The 21,392-nt window shown below is 33.7% G+C and overlaps 2 protein-coding genes across 5 annotated transcripts in view; both read right to left on the bottom strand.

Annotated features, from left to right (window-relative positions):
- The window catches only part of LOC148312752 (uncharacterized), a 518,102-nt gene that overhangs the window by 81,839 nt on the left and 414,871 nt on the right, over positions 1-21,392 (bottom strand). The window lies entirely within an intron of this gene.
- Positions 1-21,392, bottom strand: part of LOC148312755 (zinc finger protein castor homolog 1-like) — a 195,965-nt gene that overhangs the window by 90,098 nt on the left and 84,475 nt on the right. For 3 of the 4 annotated variants that reach the window (XM_088273832.1, XM_088273852.1, XM_088273847.1), the window contains exon 4: positions 7,282-7,324. The gene's annotated coding sequence lies outside the window, so the exon portion shown is untranslated. Of the gene's footprint in view, positions 1-7,277; positions 7,325-21,392 lie in introns of all 4 variants that reach the window. The other variant, XM_088273839.1, reaches the window with a different exon arrangement.

Below are 21,392 nucleotides of genomic sequence, written 5' to 3'. Positions count from 1 at the left end.
CCGAACGGGACGTTTTCAAATTCGACCGGTGTTACGGCGTGACCCGAAATTTTTTCGAATCATTAATCAAAATCACCGATCAGTAGTCGCTTCGTGAGCGTGTCTGTGTGGACTTGTACCTAATACCTAATACTTGCGCGTAACGTACCTCCTAGAACGTGTGCGCGCGCACTCTACCTCACTAAATTTACATACTGACGCCGCCCGATCGCTATGCTCCAAGTCAAAAGAAAAAAAACTTCAATTCTTCTAGAGCTGTTATCGTGAAAAGTCACTTTTTTTTTTAAAGTTTTTAAATATATTTTTAATTTATTTTCTAAACATTTCTACTTACAATCTTTAAATTAAAAATGCAGTTTTCTCTAAAAAAGCGAGTGAGATCTTGTGCTTGGAGAAGGACTTACACTTATGTTTGTTATGTTATGTTTATTGGTAATAAAATTTATTTTTATGAAAATATATATATTTTTAAAATATGTTATTTTATTGTTTCTTACATTAAAAATTAACATGTATAAAATTCATTAAATTTATTTTTTAAGCATTTTAATGTCTTTTTTTTTATGTCTGTAGGAAGGTTGTTGGAGTACGTTCCCACATATTTAAAGTTCTAGGTAAAAAGTAGGTTCTAAATTATTCCCTTCTAACCCTTACCCGCACCCAATGGTGCATAGGGCACTGCATCGTATAGAAGCAAGGTTATCTGGATCATCAAATACACGAAGGAAAGATGATCAGCCTTCCGCTTCAGGTATCAGTTCAGGGTCATATTAAATAAATATTAGATTGAAAAATCACTAATATTTATTTTAACCCTCTTGAGAATCGAACCCGGGACCTCCATCGCACTACCCACTACACTATGGAGGTGAGCACTAAATTATAGGTGAAAATATTCTTCAAACCATTTCAAAGTGCTCAAATACAAGTATTTTAATTTTATATATGTGGAAGTTATATCGCTCACTTCTTTCAGGAACGTCATAAATAAAAAATCATCAATTTTCAGTTGTGCATGTTTTCGGAATGCCCAGAAAATGTACTATATCCCAGCAAAAGAGGCATATTTTTAACTAAATACTTACCCGCTAAAGGGCAAAGTGTTTTGAAGAAAAGGTATTGTTTAATTACTTTTTTTTAATTTAGCAAATATTTTTCAAATGGGGAGAAAACCTTTAGGTTTTACCTAAAAAGATCTGCTGCACAGTAAAAAGTTCAATAAGTGGCTTGATATTTATTTTTAATACATTGTATTATATTTTTAAACTTTAAAAACGTTCTCCTGAAAAATCAAGATTTTTTTTATGACGTTCTTCAAAGGAGAAGTGATATGTTATAAAAATAAAGTTTAAAAATTATCATATTTTTGAGTTGGAGCATTCGAGATGTGACGGGAGGCTGTAATGTAGGTTCCTACTTATTTACAGATGCTAAATACATCAAATCAATCACAAATAATTTGTTAAACTAAATAATGTGTATAGAAAGAAAATTAAAACGATGTTTTTTAGGCGTTTTTGGAGGTCAACGCACCTCGGCTGTAAGGCGGTCACTCAATATTTAAAATCATCAATTTTATTCAAATATTACATTTTAAATTTATCTTAATATTATTATTACAAGTTACATCCGGCTATGGCTCATTCGGGTCGAATAGAAAAGAAAGAAAATCGTAAGCACATTGCATGGTTAACAGCTAATAGTAATGGTCCGCACGCTCGGCTACCGTACTGGAGGTCCGGGTTCGATTCCCAGGGGGGGGGGTCAAATAAATACAATTGTTTTTTTTTTACTCTAATATTTTTTCAATACTGGACTGGTACCTGAAGCGGAGGGCATATTACCATTTCTTCATATGTTAACGATCAAGATAACACTGCGTTTATATGATGCAGTACCCTATGCATCGGATGTGGATGAGGGTTTTAAGAAAATTAATATATGTAAACATGGTTGTATATGTATGTATATATATATATATATATATATATATATATATATATATATATATATATATATATATATATATATATATATATATATATATATATATATATATCGCTTACTCCTTTCGAGAACTTCACTCAAGAACGTGATGCATGAATGTGGAAGAGGCGAAGATTGTGTCGGATTGTGGTCCCGTGGTTAGTGTCGCGGACTCTTGAGTCAGAGTTTCTCGGTTCGAACCCACTCTACCTTAATTTGATACCTATTTCTAACAATGAGCCGCTTGGGCCCACAGAAATAGTATGAAATATTTGTATTTTTGTAAATAAAAACACAAATATGTATTTCTTTTCTAAATTAAAAAAAAATAAAAAACAACGCGTCCTTGTATATGTTAAAAAATATACATATACAGTACATATGGTACGTTGATATGGTAAATAGTATGAGTTAGAATTGAATCAATTAAAGCGTGTAGCCTGTGTCAGAGATCGAACCCGGGAACGTAGCATCGCCAGCACTCCTACTGTGCCACGGATCATTAATCAACGACTCGTACAATAAATTTGAATAATATTTATTTTCCGTTTGGCCACAGGGTGATCCCAAAATACATGCCTTAAAATAATCTCACACTTAAATCAGGATATTTTTTGTATGGCTTGTAGCTAGTTAGTACACGGTGGGACCTGACATATCGCTCAATTCTCTCAAGAACGTCATAAATCAAAAATCGTCAATTTTTAGTTTGGCATGTTTTCGGAATACCCAGAAAGTGTGCTATATCCCAGCAAAATCGGCATAATTTAAACTTAATATTTACCCGCTACAGGGCAGAAAGTGTTGTTTTTGCATTTTGAAGAAAAGGTATCGTTTAATTTTTTTTTAAATATACTAAATATTTTTCAAATGGAGAAAAAACCTTCAGGTTTTACCTAAAAAGATCTGTTGCACAGTAAAAAGTTCAATAAGTGGCTTGATATTTATGTTTAATACATTGTATTATATTTTTAAACTTGAATAACGATCTCCTGAAAAATCGAGTTTTTTTTATATATGACGTTGTTGAAAGGAGTGAGCGATATATTACTACTTTTTGTAAGCTCGTATGTGAAGTCGATTCCCAGGGGGGGAGGGGTGAAAATAAATATTAGTGATTTTACACTGTAATATTTATTTAATATTACCCTGTACTGGTCCCTGAAGTGCAGGAGTTATCACCTTGCCTTCATGTAAGTAACGATCAAGATAACACTTTTTTTTGTCTAGCTTCACACCAGTCTGATGATGTCGGTTACGACGAAACCCGGTTGCTGGTCCAACAAAATTCATTCGTTGCAGACAGTTGGTAGAATTCCATATTGAATTGTTGGGTAATATATCCATAATAAAACACGGTTTTTTGGATAGACTCATAATGAGTGTTTGATAATGTCCTAAGAAGACGAAACGCTTCACGTATTAACATATACATAAATAAATGTAGAATACAATCCAAAAAACGTGTTTTATTTTGGATATATTACCCAACAATTAAATAAAATTCATATGGAAAAAAAAACTACATAGTTGTTATTTTATTCTACAAGATAACACTGATTTTAGGTGATGCAGTGCCCTATGCACCATTGGGTGCGGATAAGAGTAAGAAGTAGAAGAAGACTTTCAAGATAGGTAGGTACTGGCTGCGTTTTTTTTTATGTCACGTGGATAAGTTAGGGTAAGCACTGATTTTCTGCCTATATTGAATGCTCGCCACTGCTTCATGACGATCCAAATCTCCTAGTCCAGATTAAAAATCTCAAAGTCTTATAATGAAACATTTGGTGCGGTGACGCCCTCCGAATATTTACACACGACTTGTATAAATCCGGTTTTCGTATAATTACCTTCTTTTACATATTATAACTATGATAAAACTGGTAAAATTTGTACCAAGGCTGATCTACATACTATTATAATTCGTATTATTGTGCTAGAATTACAAAAAAAACTTGTATTTTTAAATTATTACCTATCCAAGATTAATTTTTAGTGGTCGGGCTCGTGTGCCGCGATACCAGCGGTTCTCAAAGTGGGGGACATCGTGACATGGTACCCATGAGGGGGTTAAAGTGGTTAGGCCGTTTTTTACACTACGCGATTTCGAAAAAAAAATTATCATTTGCTTACGGGTTTTTCAGTTCAAATTGGATGCTTTACGAACCAAATTGGACGATTAAAAAATCAAATTTGGTCGCTTGATTAACTAATTTGGACTTTAACAATTAAAATTGGACGTTTAACAAATAAAATTGGATGCCTTACAAATCAAATTGGACGTCATATTGTATTTTTTTTTACAATAATAATTCTTAAAAATACATTCAAAGTAGTACTCATGATTCAAAGTAGTATCGAAAATCTTGCCTGAAAACTTGAGTACACATCGCGCGCCCAGACTATGACAGCGAGCCGCGCAGGCTTGCCAACTTGACGACTAACGCACTTACTAGTCTGTGATAGTTGATCGGCGATCAGTAATTGTGCTTCGCTTATGCTTTAAGTCCATTAATAACATCACAGTACACAGTATCAGCGTATTATGTATATCGGCGATCTGTAATAGTTCATCTTCGACCAATAATTGAGCTTCGCTTATGTTTTAAGTCCATTAAAACCATCATAGTACAAAATATCAGTGAATTTTACATATCACCAATCTGTGACAGTTGATCTTTGATCAGTAATTGTGCTTCGCTTATGTTTTAAGCCCATTAAAACCATCATAGTACACAGTATCGGTGTATTTTACATATCACCAATCTGTGATAGTTCTTTGCTTATGTTTTAAGTCCAGTAAATACACCATAGTAACTACATAGTACACAGTATCAGTGTATTTTACATATCACCAATCTGTGACAGTTGATCTTTGATCAGTAATTGTGCTTTGCTTATGTTTTAAGTCCAGTAAATACACCATAGTAACTACATAGTACACAGTATCAGTGTATTTTACATATCACCAATCTGTGACAGTTGATCTTTGATCAGTAATTGTGCTTTGCTTATGTTTTAAGTCTAGCATAGTAACTAGTACACAGTGTCAGTGTATTTATTATGTATATCGGCGATATCTGTGATAGTTGATCGTCGATCAGTGGTTGAACTAAACATAACTCGAAGAGCGATGACCCGACGTTCGGTTGGAGATAATCCGTCAAACGAATCATACTTACACACTGCGTCATGACTACAGATGGAACTATAGGTCAGTTTTTCGATCATTGTTACGGCTTGTGGAACTGGTCGAGTCGTAGCAACATCAAAAAACTGACCATAAAATACAAAAGTTTTACTCATTAAATAAATACAACTCTTTCTTAAAATCTATTGTAACACGTGTTTCGATGCAATTCGCATCATTTTCAAACACCGTATGTGAAGCTAATTCTAGTTGCGTCTTTGGACATTTTTTTTTAATTTGTAATGTGAATAATCACGATTGTTATACCATAATAAATTTAACTAGTTTTATTGAAAGAAAATAAAATTGGAACATTGTTTTTAAACACTTTTTTGCTGGTTATTTTCTTCTACCGGTTTCGACAGAAGCTTGTAAGAAAAATAAAAAAAATATAAACACGCACTAGAAACCGGTCCGCCTCCGCAGTGTAATGGTCAGCACGCTCGGTTACCGTTCTGGAGGTCCCGGGTTCGATTCCCAAGCGGGGTAAAATAAATATACGTGATTTTTTCACTGTCATGTTTATTCAATATTACCCTGGACTGGTACCTGAAGCGGAGGGCTGATCACCTTTCCTTCATGTGTAAACGATCAAGATAACACTGCGTTTATATGACGCAGTGCCATATGCACCATTGGGGTGCTGATAAGGGTTTTATTATTATTATTATTAGAAACCGGTCACAGTAGATTTTAAGAAAAATAGGTATTAACTAAGTAGTTTATTTAATTAGTAACAAATTATTTAGTTAGAGAAAACGAAAATCAACGTAATTATCTATAAACCTTGTATATAACCAAGATAAATAATGAATGTTATTCCCATCCAATTTTTTTTTAAATCGATACCATTAATATTGTTAAAAATCCTTAAACTACAATCATACAACGGGGTTTTTTTTAGATCACAATTGACAAACGTGCCCCTACACTCAAACAATGGCCATTACAAATGATACCTCCGATTTATAGTTTGAATAGCCGATTTTTTATCTGAAATAATATTTGTGGGCCCGGCGCGCCATCTCGGCCATGCCGCGCTGTGCCGGCACATTGACAAATGATTAATAAAAATATGTAATTTTATCGGAGATCATTGATCCGATCGCCGCCATGGATCTTCAGACAGCCTATCAGGAGTGATTCATCATAAAACGCAGCTTTTTAAATTTTCTTGTAGTCACATTTTTTATTTGACCCTAATGTATGGAAATGAAGCATGGAGTTGGCAAAGGAAGGATGAAATTAGACTGAATTCAGTCGAAACGCTCGGTAAAATGTTGTATGATAGATGTTCCAATGATGATATGAGGAAAGAATGCTAGGCATTAAGGCGTTATCGATAAAATTAAGAAAGCTGTACTGTATTAATTTGTAAGTTTAAATTTGTACCAGAAGAATCAATAAATAATATATATTTATATATATTATACATATATATATATGTATATGTGTATATATATATATATATATATATATATATATATATATATATATATATATATATATATATATATATATATATATATATATATGTGTGTGTTTGTCCGCCTCCGTAGTGTAATGGTCAGCATGCTCGGCTACCGTTCTGGAGGTCCCGGGTTCGATTCCCAGGGGGGTTTAATAAATATAAGTAATTTTTTCACTCTAATATTTATTCAATATTACAATGAACTGGTACCTGAAGTGGAGGGCTGATCACCTTTCCTTCATGTGTAATCGATCGAGATAACACTGCGTTTATATAAAGCAGTGCCCTATGCACCATTGGGGTGCGGTAAGGGATTTATTATTTACTATATATATAATATATATATATATATATATATATATATATATATATATATATATATATATATATATATATATTTATATGTATATATATATATATATATATATATATATATATATATATATATATATATATATATATATATATATATATATATATATATATATATATATATATAAATTAAAAACAAATTACAGTGATTAGGGCGTTTTTTAAACACCAGATTTAAAAAAAAGTATGATATTTAGACATGTCATAGTCTCAAACGAAGAATGTTAGTAAATCAATAAATTAACGAGCGTTTCGTACTTACATGATATGGCAGGACATGTGAAGATGTTAGAAGCAGGCGAAACCTGAAAATATACAAGATAAATATTAATAAAACGAATTTTTTCAAACACTATACTACACATTAACAAACCGTAATGTTTTTTCACTGCCTTCATATAATTAACGAACAACTTAACATTGCAACAATTCGATGCAGTGCCCTATGCACCATTAAGTTTGAATAAGGGTCTGTAGTAGAAGAGGTATTATTTTTAAGAAAAAATATATATAAAACAAAAATGTAAACCTTATCGTTCAAAAGTATAAATTTTAATTATGTTGTTGTCTTTTTTTAGAGATCATCATTTATTTAGAGATCCCAACGGAGTCCTGGTACTAATCCTGGTGTATCAAAATCATGATATAAGTTCGAATGGTGATATAAGGAAAGAATGCAAGGCTGAGATAAGCATTATCAATGTAATTAAGAAAGATGTGTTGAGATGGTTTGGGCATGTGGAACGGATGAGTGAGGAAAGAACGGTTAAACAAATGTATGAGGCAAATGTAGTTTAAAATTGCAGCAGAGGAATACCGAAGAAAATTTGGCATGAAAACTTGGCGTCCTATTCCCAACAGGAGGCCAAGATAATATAATATATTAAAAATTCAAATAAAACATGTTTTTCGCTAGAAAATCTACTAATTGATCTATAAACCTTATATAATAAGAGACGTAAATAATAAATTCAACGCAAACAGATGGAAGATGTCGTTAGGTGGGGAAGGCAACGCAGGAGACTATGGTATGCGCATGTGAGGAGAATGGAACCATCCAGACTCCCCCACATCGCACTGTACGGCCAACCCCATGGTAGACGACATCAAAGAAATCACAGTTGGGAATCGATATCGCAGGAGGCTAATCCCTCTTTAAAACAGGCCACAAAGCCTACACCAACAAGAGGAAACAGAACTTCAAAAGAAAATACAAAGAAAACAAGTTTCAAAATGTTGTTTGAGGTAAAAAATAATGATATCTTATCAAAGATGAAGAAGAATATGGAAGTCTGGGCATTTACGGGGCTGACGACCGTCATAGGCTGGTTTAAGTGATCGCTTTACACACTTGTAACATTCACCAGTTCTACCCATGATTGACACTACTCAAATTCTTTGAAATTCTATATATATGATCCAATTTCGAAACATTGTGCTTGAATCACTAGAACTTCACTAGAGACATCTCGGCTGTCCAAATTTAAAACACAGTAAGGGACATTTTTTTTTGTAGTAGGTTTTTTGCATTTTTGGACTAAGTAGAATCTACTTAGTCCAAAAATGCAAAAAAAATCGTACTACAAAAAAATGTCCCTTACTGTGTTTTGAGTTTGGACAGCCGATCTGTTGTGAGATGAAAGAATTTTTTTTAAATTAAAGCAGAAACTCCTTCATTTCCGAATCCTGGATTATGTTCACATATAACACAATAACTCCTAATTGGAGATAATCCAGATTTGTGAACAAGTATTTGGACACACTCAAAATGTTGTAAAAATCCACCAATTCATCTATAAACCTTGCACATAATAGATGTAACTAAAAAAACATGTCGCTCACTCCTTTCGAGAGCAACGTCATATATCAAAAATCGTGAATTTTCAGTTGTGCGTGTTTTCGGAATGCCCAGAAAATATACTATATCCCAGCAAAAGCGCATATTTTTAACTTAATATTTACCCGCTACAGGGCAGAAAGGTTTGTTTTTGCATTTTGAAGAAAAGGTATTGTTTAAATTTTTTTGTTAAATATACTAAATATTTTTCAAATGGAGAAAAAACATTCAGGTTTTACCTAAAAAGATCTATTGCACAGTAAAAAGTTAAATAAGTGGCTTGATATTTATTTTTAATACATTGTATTATATTTTTAAACTTTAAAGACGATATCAATCCTGAAAAATCAAATTTTTTATACATGACGTTCTTGAAAGGAGTGAGCGATGTGTCAAAAGGTTGTTTGAGGTAAAATTCCTTGTTTAATTTTACGTCATGATAGGTAGAACAATGTAAGAGGCGTTTAAAGCACTCGGGGCATCAACACACATCAGGTCATGTTAGCTTAAAACAATATGGCTGCACTATAAGGTACAGGTTTCGAAAAAAAGCGTTAATCTCGGAATTCGTTCCCATATAAAATTGTAGGAAAATCTACAAATTAAACGAGCGATGCGTTTTTCAATCGGAGTTCATAAAATCATTTGAGAGCCTTTTAAATTATCAAATAGCCTACTGCTTTGGTGGGGTGACCATCTCAACTTATACTAAATATTTTTCAAATGGAGAAAGAACCTTCAGGTTTCACCTAAAAAGATGTGTTGCACAGTAAAAAGTTCAATAAGTGGCTTGATATTTATTTATAATACATTGCATTATATTTTTTAACTTTAAAAACGTTCTCCTGAAAAATCAAGTATTTTGATTTATGACGTTCTTGAAAGGAGTAAGCGATATATCATACATCGCTTTGCCGCACTAAGAGATCGCATTTCGACTGCATTCATTATAATTTCCTGCATTTCCTCTTCACTTCCATGAGCTAGAGTTGTCACCGAGACTACGCGTAAATTACAAACTAACATTGAAAAACTGACGGCGGAACAACTAGACAAGGAAAAAAATGATACAAAAAATTTGGTGAAACAAAAAACACTATATTTGAGCGTACATATTATTTATTTTAATAGCCTCGGGGTATGACTGTTGAGCGCGCCTCATTCAAATTGCCTCCTTCTATCTCCCTCCATCTCCCACGCCCCGCGTACACCTATCCTGCTCCAGATTCGACTAGTTCTACATCTGCAGGGTGATCCAAAAGTTTCTTTTTTATTTATTTTTTTACATAAAATACATAATAATTTTCATACATTTATCAAGTTTTGTACTAACATTACTTGGTGGAACTGCATTTTATAGAATAAAATAACAACTATGTAACTTTTTCCACATAAATTATATTTTATCATTTCGGTATTGTATAGTTATGTCTCGAAGATGAACTATTCTTCAGATTTAAGTATTTTTCACCCTTAGATAGTTTCTACTTATAGGACATTTGTGTATATTTAGCTTCTGTGTTTAATTACGTACATAAATTCAACTTTTAATCAATTCTTCTTCTTCTGACCGTTATCCGCACCCGATGGTGCATAGGGCACTGCATCATTTCAACGCAGTGTTATCTTGATCGTTATTACGTTAAAGAAAGGTGATCAGCGCCTCCGCTTTTGGTACCAGTCTAGGGTAAAATAGAATATATATTAGAGTGAAAAAATCGCTTATATTTATTTGACCCCCCCCCCTGGGAATCGAACCCGGGACCTCCAGAACGGTATGAAAAATAATAATATATATGTAATATAAACAATAATTTTATTTTTTAAATCATACTTCAAATGCGTTTAGCTTTTTCATTTTAGAAATTATGACCGCAATTCTAGAATAAGGTTCAGAAATATAAGGGTTTTTAAAATGGTCAATGAAAAGCTATTTTTTTCTTCTAATAATAAATAATAATAATAAAACCCTTATCCGCACCCCAATGGTGCATAGGGCACTGCGTCATATAAACGCAGCGTTATCTTGATCGTTTACACATGAAGGAAAGGTGATCAGCCCTCCGCTTCAGGTACTAGTCCAGGGTAATATTGAATAAATATGACAGTGAAAAAATCACTTATATTTTTTTTCTTCTAATAGTCATTCATTTTGTTTGTGATCACCGTGTAGATGTAGGCAGATTCCACAGAGTTGATTTGCCTCAAAATCTTACACATAGCGCTAAACGGGGATAGTTTTTTCCATTCCGCGCAATAATTGCCTTTTATTGTGTTTCCCCTAATTATGCGGCCATATAAAATTGATTGGCGAATATCGGCGAGATGTGGACTACGTACGGCCGACCGGCAGTGTGTGGTGGGCCTAACGTGCCATCCGTAATGGCGATATTATTGCCAAAGTCGTATTTTCGGCGATGCGGTTAGCCCGACCGTACACGTTAAAAAAAACGAATCAAACTTTGAGACCCAGTATTCAAAAACAAAAAAATTAAAATATTTAAAAAAACACTAACTAACCATCACGCCGCTTCCCCGCAGGGGTAGGCAGAGAGAATCGAACGCCACACCACTCTGTCCTTGCAAACATTCTTTGCCTCTTCTACATTCATGCATCTCCTCATACATACCCGACGATTATTACGACTCCTGACCCGGCCGCTTTCAAGTATTTGACATACCTGATTGTGCCAAGTTTTCCTCGGTCGTCCTCTGCTTCTTTTTCCAACTACATTCGCCTCATAAATTTGTTTAACCGTTCTTTCTTCACTCATTCCTAAGATATTTATCTTTTTTTTTATTTTTTTAAAATATTTATAATTGAAATATAACTTCGTTTTAAAATTTCGTTATCAAGACTGATTAATATAAACAGTCTTGATAAAGAAGCGGTTAGCTTCGAAACCGGTAGACATTATAATTAAGTTATAATAAAATATTTATAGTGATTTTAAAACAAAGTTAAAACTCCGCCTCCGTAGTGTAATGGTCAGCACGCTCGGCTACCGTTCCGGAGGTTCCGGAGGTCCCGGGTTCGATTCCCAAGGGGGGTTAATTAAATAAAAGTGATTTTTTCACTGTAACATTCAGTATAACCCTGGACTGGTACCTGAAGCGGAGGGCTGATCACCTTTCCTTCATGAGTATACGATCAAGATACCACTGCGTTGATATGACGCAGTGCCCTATGCACCATTGGGGTGCGGATAAGGGTTTTATTATTATTAAAACAAAGTTACATTTTGATTATAAAATGGAAAATCACAATGTGCTTCAAATATAAATTATAGAAATATTTATGTTTTTATAAATTTTATTAAATTTTATAATTTCATACTATTTCTGTGAGCCTAAGCGGCTCATCATTAGAAATAGGTATCAAATTGTGGTAGAGTGGGTTCGAACCGAGAAACTCTGACTTGAGAGTCCGCGACACTAACCACGGGACCACAATCCGACACATTTAATTTATTTTAATAATTAAAATAATAAATAATTGAATAATTTTCCAACCAGATGAACCAGTCTGATGATGACGGTTACGACGAAACCTGGTTGTTGATCAAATTAAATCCATGCAGAAAAAACTATTTAATTTTTATTTTATTCTATAAAATGCAGTTACACCAAGAAGAGTCGGTACAAAACTATAAAAAAAAAACATTTTAATTTTTTTTTAGAAACAACGTTTTTGTATGGATTTTTTTTTCGAAATAATTAATAAGGTTTTGAAAAGAAAATAGTTAATGGAAGGCGAGAGTTGAAAAAAATATATAAAAACCACCGCAGGGGTAAGCAGAGAGAATATACCACCACACCAATCTGTCTTTGCAAACTTTTATCGCCTCTTCCGCATTCATATGCATCTCCTCATAAGCACCCGCCGATTATACCAACTCCTGACCTGACCACGTACTCAAAATACGCCAAATTAATGTGTAATGTAAAGAATTCCATCGCTTTATAAATATTTATTACTGAACGCGATATTTAAAAAGCGATGTTAAATGTAATTTGAGAGTTCCCACATAATAGACCGTTGATACCTATCTCGCTTTTAAAATACATGTATATTATGTCGAGAATACGGTGGAGCGATGTAATTTGTATATGTATATATACACATATAGTATTTATATGGAGTACTTGTATATGTGTTCAGAATTCTAAGGATTTGAATTTGGAATATTATTTGAATAATGCGATGGAATTAATCTTCGAAAAGCATTCTTATTCATCATTCGAATTTCAACCAATCAGCGCTCGAATAGAAAAAAAAACTTTAAGAATTTTGATTGACTTGGATATTGGATGCTTTTGATAAAAATCTTTCTAAAATCAGGGCTGTGCCAACGCAATTAAGGGTATTTGAAAATATATTTTAATTTGAAAAATATATAATAGAATAATACATCGCTCACTCGTAAAGGTATTATTTGTTTGAAAAGTGATCAAGAATAGATATTGTATAAAAATTAAAACGGTTTTTATTTTTTGTGTATATTTTGTAAAAATATTTTTTTTTAATTAAAAAAAAATGTAAAAAGAACGCTATCGACAAGACCTATGAAGTGACAATTTTGAATTTATAAAAATTGTGAATTTATAAATATTTATTTATGAACGTAAACATTAAAAAAAAAGACCATGCCACTCACTCCTTTCAACAACGTCAAATATAAAAAACGTGATTTTTCAGGAGATCGTTTTCAAAGGTTAAAAATATAATAAAATGTTTTTAAAATAAATATCAAGCCACTTATTGAACTATTTACTGTGCAACAGATCTTTTTAGGTAAAACCTAAATGTTTTTTCACAATTTGAAAAATATTTAGTATATTTAAAAAAATAATTAAACAATACCTTTTCTTCAAAATACAAAACCAACACTTTCTGCCCTGTAGTGGGTAAATATTAAGTTTAAAATATGCCGCTTCTGTTGGGATATAGTACATTTTCTGGGCATTCCAAAATCATGCACAACTGAAAATTGACGATTTTTGATATATGACGTTGTTGAAAGGAGTGAGCGATATGTGCAACAGGAGAAATATACTAACATATGTACTTAGAAAATATTTTGAAATAATATATTAATTTCGACTGTCAAGTCGCATAGCAAGTTTTTCGTCGAAAATCAAACATCAGCCCTGATTATTCGTGAGCCGCGTGAAGCCCGAGTCTCGAACCGCGACCCGTGGATTGATAGCATAAAGAACACACATTTCTGCCACGTCATCATCTCTTCCTCTTAATAACCAATGTTTCAAGCGGAGATCAAAAGCGAGAGACAAAGGAGGCGAGATTCCCACAACTTCCAGCACACCCGGTACCAGCATACTACCAGGGGCGTACCTTCCATGTAGGCAGAGAAACAGTGCCTACCCTACCTTACTAAGTAGTACCAGCTTATTTCTTGAATGTTTTCCGCAGATACTTTGTGGCACATTTTATAATATCTTTATAAAAATCAGATATATCTTTATAAAAAATTGTCCGCCTCCGTAGTGTAATGGTCAGCACGCTCGGCTACTGTTCTGGAGGTCCTGGGTTCGATTTTTCCCAAGGGGGGTAAAATAAACAGTGAACTAATTGCGAAAAAACCTGACGACTGTTTCGCTCACCGCTCTCCCGAAAACGCCCTATCTATTTTTTTTTACCAAAATAGCCATCCAATCCGTGCGCGTTCGGTTATATTATATTCTTTACAGGTAAATGAAAATTTAACACTTATGTTTATGTGTAATATGTACGTATATATTTTTTAATTAATTATTGAATAAAAGTGATTTATTCACTGAAATATTTATTCAATATTACCCTGGACTGGTCCCTAAAGCGGTGAGCTGATCACCTTTCCTTCACGTGTAAAACGATCAAGATAACACTGCGTTTATATGACGCAGTGCCCTATGCACCATTGGGGTGCGGACAAGGGTTTTATTATTATTTTTATTATTATAAAAATAATTAACTTTGTTTTCACCATTTTTTTATTAATACAACTCAACCTACCGGTTTCAACAATACGTTGTCATCATCAGGGTTTTTTTTCAATCAAAAACATCAAAATATTAAAATACTCTCACCAAAAACTTCTTCACACTCCATAAAAACATTTAGGATTTTTATGGAGTGTGTGGAAGTTTTTGGTGAGAGTATTTGAATGTTTTTAATGTTTCTGATTTAAAATAAACCCTGATGATGACATTGTATTGTTGAAACCGGTAGGTTGAATAGTATTCGTAAAAAAGTGGTGAAAAAAAAGTTTTAATTTATTATTAGATTAAAACCAATATTTTTAGCTTTTCCACTTTTTTATTTGACCAGCGACCGGGTTTCGTCGTTACCGACATCATCAGACTGGTGATACCAGTCTGATGATGTCGGTAACCAGTCTGATGATGTCGGTAACGACGAAACCCGGTCGCTGGTCAAATAAAAAAGTGGAAAAGCTAAAAATATTGGTTTTAATCTAATAATAAATTAAAAATGCAATTCCATCACGAAGTGTCAGTGGATAATATAAATCTATTAAAAAAAAGTTAATTATTTTTATAAAGATAGTACCAGCGTACCTTACGACCTACCTCTACTGCCTACTCTAGCTATTATTACCCTGATTATTTTTTGTATGCTTTCTTTTGATGTTGAGTGTGTCCAAATACTTGTTCACAAATCTAGATTATCTCCACGAATCGGTTAGGACTCGAGAAAAATGGTCTCAAAATAATGAAGAATTCACGATTGTTTAAAAATCGTCTCAAAATAATGAAGAATATATCACATTATTTTTTGACGTTTCAACATAGATGAAAAAGAATATGGAAGTCTGGGAATTTATGGGGTTTATGACCGTCATAGGCTGGTTTAATAGATCACTTCACACTTACACAGTGTAACATTCACCAATTCTACCTATCATTGACCACCATACTACTCAAATTCTTGGAATTTTCTTTATACTCGTATATGGTTCAATATCGCATAGTGCTTAAATCACTAGAATTTCACTAGAGACATCTATTGGTGAGATGGAAAAAGCTTTTTTTATTGAGCATAAACTCTTTCATTGGTATGTGAGGTCGGAATTCTGGATTATATTCACATACATGAGAAACGTAGAATACATCCTATTCATTTTATTATTTTATAGCTTTTAATTTGACCAGTTAATTTATTTCCAACATTTTGAGTGGGTCCAAATACTTGTTCACAAATGTGGCCGTAAGCCCCGTAAATGCCCGGATTACTATATTATTCTTCATCTTTGTTGAGATGTCAAAAAATAATATGAAAAATAGCTCCTATAATTGGAGATAATCCAGATTTGCGAACAAGTATTTGGACACACTCAAAATGTTGTAGTACCTTACTTCCTACCTCCCCTGCTAACCTAAAGTAATTCTCTGTGGACGCCACTGCACACACAGACACATACACATACTCACACAGCCTCACCGACACTCAACCAGCCTTAATTATAATGGGTGTCTAGTAAAGAGAATACCTTTATTATGTGTATTAAATTATAAATAGTCAATGCGTTAGCTGAAAATGGAGTTACATTAGTTTTGTTTGTATGCATACGTACATTATTAAAAAAGGTGGAGTCCAATGTATGGAAATGAAGCATGGAGTTGGAAACAGAATGATGAAAGTAGACTGAATGCAGTCGGGATGCAATCTCTCAGTGCGGTAAAACCATGTATGATAGATGTCCCAATGGTGATATAAGGAAATAATGCAAGGCTGAGATAAGCATTATCGATGAAATTAAGAAAGGTTTGTTGAGATGGTTTGGCTATGTGGAACGAACGAAAAAGGAATTAATGTTTTTTTATTCTCAATTTTTTTTAAATATTTAAACCATTTACTTTGTGGTTAGTCACTTTTACTTAGTTATTTTTTTACAAAAATGTTAATAATGTTAGTATTAGTCATGTTTTTTTAAATATGAGGAGAATATAGTTGGTAATAGAACCAGAGGAAGTCCTAAGAAAATTTAATGGTAAAATCAAGTGTTTCAAATACTTGTAAGTGGTCAGGTCAGCCACGACCGTCATAGGCTTGGTAAGGTGATCACTTTACACACGTGTAACATTCACCAATTCCACCCATTATTGACAACCACACGACTCGAATTTTTGGAAGTTCTATATATATTGATCAAACTCGTGACACAGTACGTGAATTCACAACAGCCATCTATGTTGGAATGAGGAAAGCTTTTATTCGTACGCGAGGTACGAATCCTGGGTTATATTTCACATACTTAAGACTAAGTTGTTGTAGATAAATATATATAGAGTGAAAAATAAATTTAAAATATCGTAATTTTTTAATGATATTTTCGTATCTTTTGGCTACCGCGTTTATCCGCGTTCCGCTTTATATGACCCCGGATAATTGAGAGTCTACTGTATTTTTTTTGTTTACTCTTAGCCAGCTTTGAACCCGCGACCTCCTGATTGGCAAGTTCAACAGCAAACGCAACGGAACACACAGGACGTCCATCCGAGGTAAGTAATGACTGTAACTGATCACCGATTATTGCTATTAATTTTCAACTTTTGACCAACAATACTGATCAACGGTTGAGGATTGATCAGAATATATATTTGACAGTTGAAATATTGTGTGAACAAATACAACGGGCAGAGATCAACGTTGGAATTATCCAGATGAATCTGTTTACGTTCAAAACAGGGTTATCCCAAGTTAAAAAAAAAATGTTCTTTCTTCACACGTTCGTTCCGCATGTCCAAACCATCACAAAACACTTTTTTTTAACTTCATCGACAGTATTTTTTGACATCTCAACATAGATGATGAAGAATATGGAAGTCTGGGCATTTACGGGGCTTACGACCGTCATAGGCTAGTTTAAGAGATCACTTTGCACACGTGTAACATTCACTTATTCTACCCATGATTGACAACCACATTACTCAAATTCCTGGATCTTCTATATATCGCTCACTCCTTTCAAGAACGTCATAAATCAGAAAACTTGATTTTTCAGGAGAACGTTTTTAAAGTTTAAAAATATAATACAACGTATTAAAAATAAATACTAAGCCACTTATTGAACTTTTTACTGTGTAACAGATCTTTTTAGGTAAAACCTGAAGGTTTTTTTTTCTCCATTTGAAAATAAAGTATATTTTAAAAAATTAATGAAAAATACCTTTTCTTCAAAATGCAAAAATAACACATAATTTGTGCCCTGTAGCGGGTAAATAAAAGTTAAAAATATTCCTCTTTTGCTGGGATATAGTACATTTTCTGGACATTCCGAAAACATGCACAACTGAAAATTGACGATTTTTGATTTATTACGTTCTTGAAAGGAGTGAGCGATATATAAATGGTTCAGTTTTGAAAGTGCTTTAATCACAAGAATTTCACTAAAGACATCTATTGGTGGGACGAAAGAACCCTTTTATTGAGCGGAAACTCTTTCATTTGTATGTGAAGTCCGAATCCTGGATTACTTTTTTAAAGAAAAATAGATATATTAATGATTTTATTATTTACACAAATATTACAATTTCATACTATTTCTGTGAGCCTAAGCGGCTCATTATTAGAAATAGGTATAAATTGTGGTAGAGTGGATTCGAACCGAGAAACTCTGACATAAGAGTCCGCGACACTAACCACGGGGCCACAACCCGACATCATATTATAATTTCATACATCGCTCACTCCTTTCAATAACGTCATATATATAAAAAAACTTGATTTTTCAGGATATCGTTTTTAAAGTGTAAGAATGTAATGAAATGTATTAAAAATAAATATCAAGCCACTAATTGAACTTTTTTATTGTGCAACAGATCTTTTTAGGTAAAACCTGAAAGTTTTTTCTCCATTTGAAATATATAAAGTATATTTAAAAAAAAAATAAACATTACCTTTTCTTCAAAATGCAAATAAAACACTTTCTGCCCTGTAGCGGGTAAATATTAAGTTAAAAATATGCCCCTTTGACTGGGATAAAGTACATTTTCTGGGCATTCCGAAAACATGTACAACTGAAAATTGGCGATTTTTGATACATGAAGTTGTTGAAACGAGTGAGCGTCACGGGAAACGCTAAAAATATCCTTTTGATTTTATTACTTTAGCTTGTAATTTGACCAGTTAATTTATTGTTACATTTTTCTCCAGGGTATGCTTGGCTACAATAGTTTAGAGACTAGAAGGAATGTGTATTTGATTACGCATTTTTATCCATTGTTGCGCAGTATGATGGATAATCCTGAAATTATCCGGAGCATTGGTCTGTATGTTCCCGATAGTTACACCTAAGACAGCGTCGACATAGATTGTTTCACATTCCTATACACAGGACCAACCTGCCGATGGTTATGCCTGTAGGAAAAGCTACCACTATGTTGAACAATATCACATTGGACATTGATCTGTTCCATGTGTCCGAAGGAGTTTTCCGAAGCGGGATTCTTCTACACCTTTAAGTCTTCTTGCTTACTTTTAATATATTATTATATTATTATTAACCATATCCGCTCCCTAGGTGGAGCATATGGAGTCCACAAACTGTCTCAAGGCTTTTCTGTCGGCTGCCAGCTCCCTTGCATCCTCCCAAGTCAGATCCGCGTCCCGAAGTTCTGACGAGAACTGCCGACAAATTGTCAGCAGTGGTCATATAATATATACTTTAATATATTATAATATATATTAATACATTTAATATATTGTCTTTTAATATATACGCCTTGAATATTGTTTGTTATGTATATATTATTTTTTTGTTGAATAAATTGAAATTGAAATTGATTTTTTTTTGTATTTTGACAACCCTGGCAAGCTAGGAAGATGTGGTTAGTAAGTAAACCGAAACGAAGATTCGTTTAAGATTAGAGAATTGATTTTGATTAATAGTAGTACTTTGTAGAAACGACAGGTGAAATTTTCTACTGGAAAAGACTCGACTTATCACTCAGTAAATTCATAGGATCACAAAATAGCGTGGACCAAAAGTAAATGGATCTTACGAGACGGGAGGAATATCTAATTTAACATACTCAACCTATAAAGGATTGTATTAGACTCGTGAAGTGTTTATAACAGCCGATATAATCAATATTTTCATTAATAATTTTCTTTTGCAAAATTCGCTTTCGAAAAAACGTTATTTTCGTAAGTTGGCAATTGGAGTTCTTCGAAAGACATCTAGAGGAAGACTGAAGAATTCATGGATGCTGCAGAGAGATAAAATGATTTGAATGCATGGCATAGGTGACGTTGTCCACGATAGAAGGACCTACAACCTGAGGACGAGGAGAGCTGACCCCAGCAGTCTGCAAAGACGATAAGTTGGGATACAGCCAGGAAAAAGAAGATAAATTAATACATCCGAGATTGGCAGGCACCACAATGACAGGTCTCCAGCAATGTTATCATTAGCTTACTGACATCAGGCTACATTTCGTTATGTTATTAGACAGACAAATATTCTGGTTAGGGCAAGATGATTCGTATTTTCAAGTAACCCTGAAAATTGAATAAATCCTCTATTCAACCATTTGAATAAGGTCCTTTTCAAAGCATTTTTTACGGCCGATCCTCTTTGTGAATTAATACACAAAAGTGATCCTTAAAAGGACCGAATTCTTTTATATGGGGTGACCTATAAAGGACCGATTTCACGATGGTGGAACCCGCATGCTCGGCTTACAGCATAAAGAGGCGTAAAATCGACGAATTCGATTCAATAAACAAAGAAAAGTACAATGAAACCCGGAAAATTTCATTAATTCGTTTACATAAATGGTATAAAATGATGTCATGACCGCTCGCCTTCGTGGTGTAATGGTTAGCGTATTTCGCTACCATGCTGGAGGTTCCAGGTTCAATTTTCAAGGGGGAGGGATGAAAATTAATATTGGTGATTTTACATTCTAATATTTATTCAATAATTTAACATTACCCTGGTCCCTGAAGCGCAGGCGTGATCGCCTTCATGTAAGTAACGATCAAGATAACACTGCGTCAATACGATGCAGTGCCCTATGCGCCATTGGTGCATTAGAGGAAATAATAGTAATTTGAAAGTTTTCCAATTATTATACAAAAATAGAGTATTTAATAGAGTATTTTTGAAGAAAGAAAATCGCCAATCAAAATATTTATATAAAACTTCTACTATTAGCACTACCAACAAGCCGGTTTTCTGAAGGTTTAGACAGAGAGGATGGAACGCCACACTCGTCTATCAAGATTTCTTCACATCCATACATCTAGTTATACATGCCCTTCGATTACACGACCAGAATGAGGGTTCTGATTCATCTGGTCGTGCCAAGTCCTCGTACTCGTTATGTTTGTTCCTCGTTCACATTTGCTAAATACTTTCTTAGTCATTCACTCGATATCCATTCCATACCACCTTAAATAGCTTTTCTTATTATTTTCTATTATTCCTATTGTCCGCCTCCGTAGTGTAATGGTCAGCATGCTCGGCTACCGTTCTGGAGGTCCCGGGTTCGATTCCCAGGGGGGTTTA

The sequence above is a fragment of the Brachycentrus maculatus genome, unplaced genomic scaffold, assembly GCF_059751285.1.
Source record: "Brachycentrus maculatus isolate JH-2025_06_01 unplaced genomic scaffold, ASM5975128v1 h1tg000033l, whole genome shotgun sequence".
NCBI lineage: Eukaryota > Metazoa > Arthropoda > Insecta > Trichoptera > Brachycentridae > Brachycentrus > Brachycentrus maculatus.
Note: the sequence above shows the minus strand (reverse complement) of the source record. Positions and strands in the feature narration are given on the sequence as shown.